Below are 13,523 nucleotides of genomic sequence, written 5' to 3'. Positions count from 1 at the left end.
TTGATGCAACAGCATTTCACATTTTCTATTGTTTATCTCGCACATACATTAGCGTGCTGTCTTGCAATCACTTAAATAAGTTACATAGACAAAATGTACTCGCAAATTTTTTTTACATAAGTTTTTTTTGGTACTGCAAGCTTTTCCGTCAGTGCATAGTTAAATAATTTTACAAAAAAGTTTTGGCAAATTGAAGATCCAGAAATGAGGCGATAACATCGTTCAGTGGTACTGCAGATTCAGTCACAATTGAAGAACAGCAAATTGTTTTAAAACTTATGTAAAACACGAAATCGTGTGGAGCAGATTTTAATAATAATGGAACTTTAAAAATATGCCTGTGCCTTTTTTAATTTTACATTATTAAAGTTATGTGATGAATGTTGTCTCTGGTGAAAGATGGCCAACAGTTGGAAAAATTAGGAAGTGTCATCAATTTTTAAGAACTCTCAAAGCAACAACGGTGAAAGCTATAGAGGAACTGGTCTCCTAAGCTCAATCTATACAATATTTGCAAAAAAAAAGTTAATAACCGTACAAGAACTGGAAAAGTGTATCTCTTACTAGGTGAACAAAGTAGATTCCTGAAAGGTCATTCATGTAGTGCTTATACATCATAAAAAATAATTTTAGAGGAATCACAAGAATTCAATTTAGAAAACATACAGCTTTTATTGGCTATGAAAAAGCTTTTTACAGTCGAATACAATGAAACTATGGGACATTACGACAAAAGCGGGCTATGATATACAATTTATTGAATCTTTTAAAAAACTACTACAAGGACACAAAAATAATAATAAAAGTTGGTACCATTAAAGCTGAAGAAATCCCAAACGTTGTTTAATGTTTGTATAGGTGATTTGATTAACAGCTAGAGGTAGGAAGTGAGTATGGTATACATTTTAATAGAAATAAATGTGTTAATATCTTTATGCATGCTGATGATGTAACAGTTCCCAAAAAATAGGAGATTAACCAAAAAAATCTGGAAAATTATGGGAAAGAGAATATAATCATCGTAATTCAATAACGGAAATTAAAATCAGATATCCAGCTTTACTATTTCAGGATATGATATAAGCTATGATATGGCAAGGATACAAAAAATAAGATTAACAAGCATCAATCAACACGCGTAGTGACAAACAAAACATTCCGAAACAAAACTGGGAAGTAAACTAAATCAAAATTTTGTAAAACTATTGCTATACCTATATTGATATACGAAAAAGAACTACAGGTAACAGAAATAAGATTTCTCAAGTCAGTGAGATGTGGTACCACGGAAGACCTTATTAGGAATCAAGAAATTAGGAAAGGGGGAGATGTATAACATTAATGAAAATATTGGAGAAAGTCAAACATTATTCAAACGTCACTTACAAATAGTGGGTCTAGAGAGAACCCACGTCAGGGTTAGCTTTAGTAGGCAGGAGGAGGAAGGCACGTTGGAAGATCCTGAATGAGGTCGCTGTGAAAAGTGGAGATAGAACAGAGAGAAATGCCTAAGATTTAAGGGCAGAAGAAGAAGAATATTGATTGTAAAATACGTGTGGTCATGTCTGAAGAGAAGACAAGAATTCAACTTCTGGTCGACGAGAAGGCCATTGGCGGTGAGGTCAGAGGAGGTCGTGTTAAACTCCGTAAACCTATGTGTCACTTTTGTTGCGGGAGATGGATATTTTAGTTTTCGGATAGGAAGAGAGAGGAGAGTAAACTGTATAAACGAAAACAGGCACCGAGAGCGCCATTCTCAGATTTAATAATTAACACGGCTGCTAATAATGCAGAAACGAGGAGAGCTGACGAAAAATTTGTGACGACAAGCTCTAAGTAGCTTCAGCGAGCGCAGCTGAGAGCAACAACTAATAAGTAATAACGTGATAGTGTTGATTAGCCTTAGTTCCTGCCACCGGTTTAGTCACGTGTCTAATCTTTAATTCATTGGTTTCCGGAGCGGAGCTGTTCGGTTTCAGAAGACCACGCTATTCTTTTAGCAATGAAAAGACTTACATGGGAACCCACTATTCCTCGTTAGTTTCAGAGAATCGTCAAGAATAATCTACGTGGAAAGATGGAGGGTGCTTAATTTATGAGGAAAGATTATGTACGTTCGAGGTTATCTAAGGTTGCAGACATTGCGATACTGAACATCGTGGTAAGTTCACCGGGCATTCGACACCCTGCAGTAGGATCGCTACATTGTGTAATATGAATTCATCACTCCACACAACGTTTTTCACTGTTCAATCGTCTAGTGTTTACGCTCCTTACACCAAGCGAGGCGTCGTTTGTCATTTACCGGCGTGATGTATGGCTTATGAGCAGCTGCTCGACCATGAAATCCAAGTTTTCTCACCTCCCACCTAACTGCCATAGTACTTGCAGTGGATCGTGATACAGTTTGGAATTCCTGTGTGATGGTCTGGATAGATGTCTGGCTGTTACACATTACGGCCCTCTTCAACTGTCGGCGGTCTCTGTCACTCAACAGACGAGGTAGGCCTGCACGCTTTTGTGGTGTATGTCTCCATTCACGTTTCCATTTCAGCATCGCATCGGAAATAGTGGACTTACGGATGTTTACGAGTGTGGAAAGCTCACGTACAGACGTATCACCTGACCACGTTGAAACTTTGTGAGTTCTGCGGAGCGCCCCATTCTGCTCTATCACGACGTCTAATGACTACTGAGGTCACTGATGTGGAGTACCTGGCAGCACAATGCACCTAATATGAAAAACGTATGTTTTGGGGGTTGTCCGGATACTTTTGATAACAGAGTTTAGCGATTTCCGGTGAGTGATTGGTTAAGTCCCAGCAGAGAACTCAGCCTGTTATAAGCCAACACAGCCCACGCCGTTATGGGGCTACTACCAGCCTGCACAGTGCCTTCTTGACACTTTGGGTCCATGGCTTCATCGACTTTACTCCACATTCGAACCATGCCAACAGCTCTTGCCAACTGAAATCGGGACTCATCTGACCAGGCCACTGTTTTCCACTCGTCTAAGGTCCAATCGATATGGTTACGAACACAGGAGAGGCGCCGCAGTCTATGTCGTGCTGTCAGCAAAGGCACTGACGTCACTCATCTGCTGCCATAGCCCATTAACGCCAAATGTATCCACACTGTCCTTACGGATACGTTAGTCATACTTCTCGCATTGGTACCTGCAGTTATTTCACGCAGTGTTGCTTGTTTGTTACCACTTACAACTCTTCGTAAAAATTGGTGTTGTGGGCCGTTAAGTGAAGTTCGTCGACCATTGTGCAGTCCGTGGTAAGAAATAGTGGCTGAGATTAGGTATTCTCGGCAGAGTCTTGACCCGTGGATCTAGGAATACTAAATTACCTGACGATTTCCGAAATGGAATGTTCAATGTGTCTACCTTCAAATACCATTCCGTGTTGAAAGTCTGTTATTCCCGTTGTACAGCCATAATCACGTCGGAAACCTTTTCACATAAATCGCCTCAACACAAATGACAGCTCCGCCAATGCACTGCCCTTTCGTGCCAGGGGTACGTGATACCACGCCCATTTTTATATGCGCATATCGCTGTTCTACATCTTTCACAATTGATACGGGTGTTACGATTAATCAAGGAAACCCCCAGTTGGGAAACGCGGCCAAAATTTGTTGGTTACTGTCGAGTTGCAATTTACAATTTCTTTATTGATTACTTCAACCATTACAAGTCATTTCTTTAACACTTAACCAGGAACAGATCCAAAAAAGCTAGTTGGCAAGAGTGCCTTTTCAAAACAATAAACAATTTACTTTATAGTTAACGGCCAAGCCATTTTACTTAAAACCGACTTTGATAAAAGATTTGATAACAAATCAAAATTTTGCAAGTAATGAAATTAAAAACTTTAGTTCACCGTTAAAAGCCGAGCCATTTTACTTAAAACAGACTTTGATAAAGCATTTTATAACAAAACTAACTTTCCAAGTAATGCAACAAAAAAACACCAATTTACATACAATTTCGCTACCGAACATATACGGAGCCAACTTCTTTTAAACTTTGGCACAACAAGATATTAAATTACTAGGGCTCGCTAACAGGGAGGCAGAACTAGCATTTTCAAAGGATGCCAAGTAGATTAAAACAATCATAGTAAAGATACAGTCATTCACCTTTCACAATAACTAACAATTTTAAAGCCACGTAATTTTAAAATCCCACCAATGAAAGGCAAACTTAACCTTTTTAAACAGTGGTCAAAAACAATCAGAGTAAAATACAACCATTCAACATTTTAAAATAACTAACAACTTTAATACCATGTCCTGCCACCAAAATGGCCTGGGATAGAAATAATTAACAGACCGGGTGTAAGGATGGCCACAACTGTCTACCGAAGGATGCTCAGGCTCGAAGCGGACTAACAGACCCACAACGCTTCACATTCAGCAATCACATCGACCTCACGCGAGGCCAGGGGATGAGGAGGAATCAAATCAGGAGCCATAATCCCTGCCCAAAAATAGACTTCCTCCCAGGCAGTACTAATAAGAAGCCAAAAGATCACTGTCTATAATTACACCGTCGACACGGACAGGAAATCCGAATGCAGGAGGCCACAAGGCAGAAAAAATGTAATCTAAAACAATACTCAATGCCAAAAAATGCACTTCCTACCGGGCAGTACTAATAAGAAGTGGACAAGGTCACTGTCTATAAATACACCGGCGACAGGGACAGGAAACCCGAACGCAGGAGGCTACAAGGCAGAAAAGACGCTGGTTGCACAAACCAAAATTCTTCAGTTAACATCTAAACCTTTAACCAACTTAACTTGCAGTTTATCAGAGAAAAAGCAGGTGAACTCCGACGCAAAGGTTCCTCACACCCGACCGTGTACACGTCGCCAGCGTACCCAACTGGGCACAGTCATGCAGCCATACGCTCTGTCACCGGAGCCCTCGTCTTCTCTTCGCCCACGGCGGCGAAATACCACTCCTCAGGTTAGGCGAGTTACTAGTCCATCATTCCCGTCTCCAGACGGAAAATTTAAAGACATTCGTTGCCGCTCCCACCAAGTAGTGACTCGGAACCACAGCTGTGGCCCCCGGGTGCTCACAGCAAGAGCCAACAGCCTTGTCCCGTCAACTCGTCCCACTCGTCTCGCCGCCAGAATAGACCACGCGGCTTCTCGGTACAACAGCCAACTCTCCACCGCGACGCCACGCCGCGGTTTCATCGTACGACATTCTCTTATACCCGATTTTTTAAAAACCGACCAACCGACTCGTCACCGCTAGGCAACCAACCGGCCATCCCCCCAAAGATCTTATTCCCTTACACAAGGCTAACAGGAAGCAACGACTCGAAGATCGATAAGACCAGACACACCACCAGAGGGGAATCTCAACAGAATCGTACGCAGCATAACGATAAATATGAAAGAATCAATTAACGATGGTATGGAAGGACTCTGAACAATCTTTACAGCGCGATATATGTTGAGAGCCGACACACGGCTCAACATTGTACACGTGAGATACCATAGTAAGTACGTTTTCGAAGTGTTCGCTTATTGATGAGTTCTTAAATATTGGTTAGCTATATATCCGTGCTTCGGAACGGAAATTAAAGTAGGACCTTTACGTACCGTCGCTTTTTGGGTTTTCGTACGTCAGTTGTTGAAAAAGAACCCCTATTTGATGACTTTACCAATACATTTGTCCTTGATAGCCAAGAAGTCAAATGTAAACCTGTCGAAGGAAGCAAAGCAATTACGTTAAGCTTTTAACACACAGAGCTCAACCACTAAATCCAAGTTTCATTGCCAAGTAAATTCAATGTTAGTTTGTATTCGTAAGGATAAATTTGCGACGCTTAATTCTCTCACTGACGCAAAATTCCAAAAATAAGTCTGTCACTGCGGTAAAACAGAAAAAAGGAACTGCTCCATCTTTTGGTCCTTTGATGTACTACGAAATTAACTGTGGCATCTATTGTTTCTTTGATGTATTACGTGATCATTAAGATAAATGTTCGAGCCTCTAAGCTGAACAAACTCCTAAAACTTTAGATGAACGTCTCCTTTTCTCGTGATCTGATTTCGATTTAATGAAGCCAGTATGTTGCTGAAGGCTACCCTCAATTGGTCTAGTTGTTTTGAAGGTTAGCGTGCTCAAATACACATACACGGTGGTTTGAGATATAACTTCAGTCTACGATTTATCTTCGTGATCCGATTTTGATTAAATCAAGCTGGTGCGTTATCCCAAGCTACACTCCACTTTCTTGAGAAAACGTCGTGAAAATTTCGTCCAGTAGTTTTTGAGATTAGCGCGTACAGACATACACAACGGTTTTACAGTTTTAATATTAGTGTAGACAGATGTATCTTTTCTTGCAAATGGCATGTTATATTTTTCATATTCCTGCAGGCAAAGTCTCCCAGTTGAACTGACAAAGCTCCTTCAGCCATAAATCCTCTACGTTGCTAACGCCTCACCTGTTGCTTCGGGTGTGAGAGTATACCATGCACGAGCAACGCTTTCGTACGCTCCATTCACAGCTACAGACCTCTTTCGCATGCTGCTGCCGGAGCGTAACGTTACTGTAAGAATATAACCAGTTGGAAATGATATGTAAATAAATGATAACAAAGTTTTTCCTTGCAAGGTCCGTTAGTGATGTTGAGTAGCGTCACAACTACGGAAGTCACAACAGTTAACAAACGTTATACTTTCTATGCAGTTGTTGCCAGGACTCGTCTGGGTGTAAAGGAACTCTTAAGAAGCGTCTGTCAACTTCCTCACGCTCGTTTATTATACACAGTCCAGTCAAGATAATGAGGCCACGTGTCAAAAGCCTAAATAACCATCTTTTGGAGCCCGGCTGGCTGAGAGACGTGCAGGATGAACGTCAATGAGGCCCTGCAAATTACTGGCAGGGATTTGGGGCCATGCCGACACTAGTGTCGTGGCCAGCTGGGCTATGTTTCTCGGTTAAGGATCCACGATGCGAACCCAATGGCAATGATCCTACAGATTCTCGATTAGGTTCAAATCCGGAGTGTCTGGTGGTCAGGGAGTAAGATAAATCCATCGTGGTGTTCTGAGAACCACACACGTGTATGAGACGTTGCACTGTCCTGCTAGTGCCTACGAAAACAAACTGTTTGCAGGTGGATGCATACATTTGTTGATCCACTGTGTCTTCCAGAATGACGAGATCACCCATGGACTACCACAAAACATGCCCCATACATTAACGCTTGCTCCCCCGCCGATGATATTTTCAGCGGGTTTGCTTCAGAAGTTTCACGACAATCGAGCGTGACGTGATATACCTGAAAGGTGGATACCGAGTTGCGTTATAAGAGTGCAAATTCCATCTCTTGTCGCCAATGAAAAGCAGTCGTCATGGGCGCAAGAATCAGACGTCTGCTGCTGCGGCCCATACGCAGCAACGTCCGCTGAACGTTCGTTGAGGGGACTCTTCTGGTAGCCACGTGATTCATGTGGCTGGTCAGTCGCTCAACAGCTGCATTTCTCTTCGCCGTACATATTTCGGCAGCCGTTGTTCACCACTGTCATCCATGGCGCGTGGTGCACCACTGTTGCCTTGCTTATGGACAGCCTCATATTTCCATGGACGGTATACTTTAACCACGGCGGGCAAACGAGCAGTTAACCGTTTCGTAAATGCTTCCACCCTTGGCCCTAGAGCCAATGATCATTCCCTTCTGGGCGTCAGACAAACAGCTCAATTTCCACACTACGACAACTCTACATGCCCTGGCCACGCTTTATATACCGTCCACCGCCACTTGTCGTCTGTGAGTGGTTATTGCATGTTGACGAGGAAAATAGGTAGTGATCACATTAATCTGACTATACACTTTACTCTTTGTCTGAAGGTAATGTTTATGGGAAGGTCGACAGAGTCGCGTATCATCAATTTCCTTCTTTTGAAATCGGTCACTGATAGCAATCCGTTACTGTCACTGATGAGGAACGAAACTGAAGACAGCTTCCTTCTGGATGAGTGGTGGTGTAAAGCGACTTCTAAATACCTACTTGCATTGGTGGTCATGCCATAAAGTGTAATATTTGTAATGAAATGGCTAACTGCTGAAACAAATATATTCGGGGTGGTGATGGCTGAGCACTACATATTGCTTTTACAGCTGTTTTGCGAACAATGAAAAGTTTCTTTATTGTAGATGCGTTATTCCAGAACATTATTCCATACGACATCGTCGAATGAAAATACGCAAAATACGCAAGTTGACTGATTTGTTTCCCTTCCATATTTGTAATGATTCAAAGTGCTAATGTGGCTACAATGAGTTGTTGGGGATCAAAGACGTGTTTGTTCCAATTTAAATGCCCGTCAATATCGACATCTACAAAGTTCTCAGATTCAATTCCACTGATTATTTCCTCACCATTTCATACATTTATTGTTTTGGTAACACTCCTAGATGTGCAGGAATAAATACATTGTGTCTTTGAAATTGATCGTACGTCCATTTGCGGATAACCAGCCAATAAAACTTTTCAGAACATGAATTATCATTTCCTCTGCTGCTTTAAGTATGTTATGGCCGATCACATCACTAGTGTCATCCGCAAAAAGAATTAATTCTGTTCGTTGTATATTAGACGGAAGGTCGTTTTCGCATATGAAAGACAATAGTGGATCTAAGAGTGAGCCTTGTGGAAGTGCAGAAGTGATTTTTCCTGAGTCAGAATAATCTCCCCTCGTTACAATGGTTAAATTATTAAGTACAGTCGGCCCATGTGGCCGAGCGGTTCTCGGAGCTTCAATCTGGAACCGCTACGGTCGCAGGTTCGAATCCTGCCTCCGGCATGGGTGTAAGTGACGTCCTTAGGTTAGTTAGGTTTAAGTAGTTCTAAGTTCTAGGGGACTCATGACTTCGGATGTTAAGTCGCATAGTGCTCAGAGCCAACTATTAAGCACAACTCTCTGCATTGGTTCAAATGGCTCTGAGCACTATGGGACTTAACATCTGACAAGGGAACCTCCCCATCGCATCCCCCTCAGATTTAGTTATAAGTTGGCACAGTGGATAGGCCTTGAAAAACTGAACACAGATCAATCGAGAAAACAGGAAGAAGTTTTGTCGAACAATGAAAAAAATAAGCAAAATATACAAATTGAGTAGTCGATGTGTAACATAAGCCACATCAAGGATATCGGGATCTGAGGAGCGCCGTAGTCTCGTGGTTAGCGTAAGCAACTGCGATACGAGAGCACCTTGGTTCAAGTCTTCCCTCGAGTAAAAATTTTAACTTCTTTATTTTCTAGCAATTGACGTGTGTCAATTATCAAAGTTCAGGCACTCACACAATCAACTTCGCTCTCGAAAATTCCAGGACATGTTCAGATTTGCTTGGACATATGCAGGATTTCACGGTCTACACACGGAAAAAATTGGAAAACGTTAAAAACATATGTTTTGACAGAGCACAAGGAAAACTGTGTGACTGTGAAACTGTTGCATTCCTTTGTTGCAGTTTATGTGACAAACTCTTATGTTTTCATCACTTTTTTGGGAGTTATCACATCCACAAGAAAACCTAAATCGGGCAAGGTAGAAGAATCTTTTTACCCATTCGCCAAGTGTACAAGTTAGGTGGGTCGACAACATATTCCTGTCATGTGACGCACATGCCGTCACCAGTGTCGTATAGAATGTATCAGACGTGTTTTCCTGTGGAGGAATCGGTTGACCTATGACCTTGCGATCAAATGTTTTCGGTTCCCATTGGAGAGGAACGTACTTTCGTCTACTAATCGCACGGTTTTGCGGTTCGGTCGCAAAACACAGACACTAAAATTATTACAGTGAACAGAGACGTCAATGAACGAACTGACAGATCATAACTTTGCGAAAATAAATAAAATAAAAATTTTACCCGAGGGTAGACTTGACCCAAGGACCTCTTGTTTCGCAGTTGTTCACACTAACCACGGAACCAAAGCGCTCCTGAACTGACAATATGCTTGATGTTGCTTATCTTGCACATGGACTACTCAGTTTGTATATTTTACTTATTTTTTCCGTAGTTCCACACAACTTCTTCCTGTTTTCTCGATCGATCTGTGTTCAGTTTTTCAAGGCCTGTCCACTGTGCCAACTTATAACTAAATCTGAGGGGGGTGCGATGGGGAGGTTCCCTTGTGAGGTCGTCAGTCCGCTGGAACTTAGAACTACTTAAACCTAACTAACATAAGGACATCACACACATCCATGCCCGAGGCAGGATTCAAACCTGCGACCGTAGCAGTCGCGCGATTCCGGACTGAAGTGCCTAGAACCGCTCGGCCACCGTGGCCGGCGTCTCTGCATTCCTTTCAACCCTCTGCATTCTTTAAGATGTGACATTTCTCATTGGCTGGCTGCAATATAATTCCCATAAATCCTTATTATATCTCACATTAAGGAATACGATGAATCACATACTAAAATGCCTGGGATAGATAACAGAAAGTACCAATCGGTTGTAGTCTTTTATTTAATGCTTGTAAAATTTGGTAAATGAACAAATGGTTATCCACTATTGAATAACCATTCTGAAATGTAAACTGTGATTTACTAAGGAAGGTATTACTGCTGAAATAGAATACAGTTCTGTAGTAGGAAATTCTGAATTTAAGCCACATCGACAAGCCAAACAATTATCACCACTGCCCACAGCGCCATTGAATACCGCCTCGTGACGATGCGGCCATGTGACGCGGTAACGAAAGTAAGATACGTGCTGAGAAAGAGGAAATCTATTGATATAAGTGACTTTGACAAAGGCCAGATAATTATTACGCAAAGCCTGTGAACGAGTACCTCGAAAACGGTGAAGCTGGTCGAATGTTCACGTGCTACTGTCGTGAGCATCTGCAGAAGGAGACAGAACAGTGAAACTACTACTAGACGCTAAATGGTTGGACGTCCACGACTTTTTCACAAAAGATGGGGTTTGGAGGGTTGCTGTTCCGTAAAGTTCGACAGATGATGTTCGGTGGCATCTCTTCCGAAAGAGCACAATGCTGGTGCACGCATAAGTATTTCGGAACATGGGGTTCACTGTACATTGTTGAACATGGAGCTTTGCAGCAGACTAATCCTTCGTGTTCGCATGATGACCAAACGACATCATCCATTCGAATTCAGTGTGCACGGGACCATCGACCAATGTAAAAGTGTCGGTTCTTCAGATGAATCACATTTTTGCTACACTAAACGCAGTAATCGAGGTGAAAGTCGACTCTAAATGTGCAGCGTGCCACGGACACGGACTTGTGGGGGCAGTATTACGCTATGGGAGACATTCTTCTGCGCTTGCGTTGGACCTGTATTAGTAATTGAAGCCGACAGCTCTGCAAATCAGCTGCATCGCTTTGTGCGTGATGTCTTCCCCGACAGCAGTGGCATCTTTCAGCAGTATAAATGTCCGTGTCTCAGAGCCAGAACCGTGTTACAGCGGACTGGGGAACATTATAGTGAGGTCATATTGGTTTCTCGACGACCTCATTCGCCTGCTCTAAATCCTGTGAAAGCTGTCTCGTTTGCTATCGGGCGCCATCATCTTTTACGGAAATTAGCGGATCGCTGTTTACGCGAATTACATGACCTGTGCGTAGACGTCTAATGCCACCTACACTACAGTGTGTTACAAAAAGGTAAGGCCAAACTTTCAGGAAACATTCCTCACACACAAAGAAAGAAGACATGTTATGTGGACATGTGTCCCGAAACGCTTACTTTCCATGTTAGAGCTCATTTTATTACTTCTCTTCAAATCACATTAATCATAGAATGGAAACACACAGCAACAGAACGTACCAGCGTGACTTCAAACACTTTGTTACAGGAAATGTTCAAAATGTCCTCCGTTAGCGAGGATACATGCATCCACCCTCCGTCGCATGGAATACCTGATGCGCTGATGCAGCCCTGGAGAATGGCGTATTGTATCACAGCCGTCCACAATACGAGCACGAAGAGTCTCTACATTTGGTACCGGGGTTGCGTAGACAAGAGCTTTCAAATGCCCCCATAAATGAAAGTCAAGAGGGTTGAGGTCAGGAGAGCGTGGAGGCCATGGAACTGGTCCGCCTCCACCAATCCACCGGTCACCGAATCTGTTGTTGAGAAGCGTACCAACACTTCGACTGAAATGTGCAGGAGCTTCATCGTGCATGAACCACATGTTGTTTCGTACTTGTAAAGGTACATGTTCTAGCAGCACAGGTAGAGTATCCCGTATGAAATCATGATAACGTGCTGCATTGAGCGTAGGTGGAAGAACATGGGCCCAATCAAGACATCACCAACAATGCCTGCCCAAACGTTCACAGAAAATCTGTGTTGATGACGTGATTGCACAATTGCGTGCGGATTCTCGTCAGCCCACACATGTTGATTGTGAAAATTTACAATTTGATCACGTTGGAATGACGAAAATAAAATGAGCTCTAACATGGAAATGAAGCGTTTCCGGACACATGTCCACATACATCTTTTCTTTATTTGTGTGTGAGGAATGTTTCCTGAAAGTTTGGCCGTACCTTTTTGTAACACCCTGTATATGATCATATTAGGTGCTGCCACCAACTGCCAGAGACTCCGTATCAGCGACCGCAGTAGTCGTTAGGTACCGTGAGAGAGCAGAAAGAAGCGCTCCGCGGAACTCACGGAACCGGAATCTGGTCAGGTGACTGGGTGTCACTTGTGTCATACGTCTGTACGCGGGACTTCCACACTCCTAAACATCCCTAGGTGCACTATTTCCGATGTGATAGCGAGGTAGAAACGTGAAGGGACACGTACAGCACAAAAGCGTCGAGCCGAGCTCGTCTGCTGACTGACTGAGACCACCGACAGTTTAAGAGGGTCGTAATGTGTAATAGGCAGACATCTATCCAGACCATCACACAGGAATTCCAAACTGCATCAAGATCTACTGGAAGTACTATGACAGTTAGGCGGGAGGTGAGAAAACTTGGCCGGCCGGAGTAGCCGAGCGGTTCTATGCGCTACAGTCTGGAACCGCGCGACCGCTACGGTCGCAGGTTTGAATCCTGCCTCGGGCATGGATGTGTGTGATGTCCTTAGGTTAGTTTAAGCAGTTCTAAGTTCTAGGAGACTGATGATCTCAGAAGTTAAGACTCATAGTGCTCAGAGGCATTTGAGAAAACCTGGATTTCATGGTCGGGCGGCTGCTCGTAAGCCACACATCACGCCGGTAAAAGCGAAACGACGCCTCGCTTGGAGCAAGGAGCATAAACATTGGACGATGGAACAGTGGAAAAACGTTGTGTGGAGTGACAAATCACGGTACACAATGTGGCGATCCGATGGCAGGGTGTGGGTATGATGAATACCTGGTGAACGTCATCTGCCAGCGCGTGTAGCGCCAACAGTAAAATTCGGAGGCGGTGGTGTTACGGTGTGGTCGTGCTTTTCATGGAGTGGGCTTGCACCCCTCGTTGATTTGCGTGGCTCTATCACATCACAGTCCTACGC

The sequence above is a fragment of the Schistocerca piceifrons genome, chromosome 2 (genome assembly GCF_021461385.2).
Source record: "Schistocerca piceifrons isolate TAMUIC-IGC-003096 chromosome 2, iqSchPice1.1, whole genome shotgun sequence".
Lineage (NCBI taxonomy): Eukaryota > Metazoa > Arthropoda > Insecta > Orthoptera > Acrididae > Schistocerca > Schistocerca piceifrons.
This window is presented reverse-complemented; position numbering follows the sequence as displayed.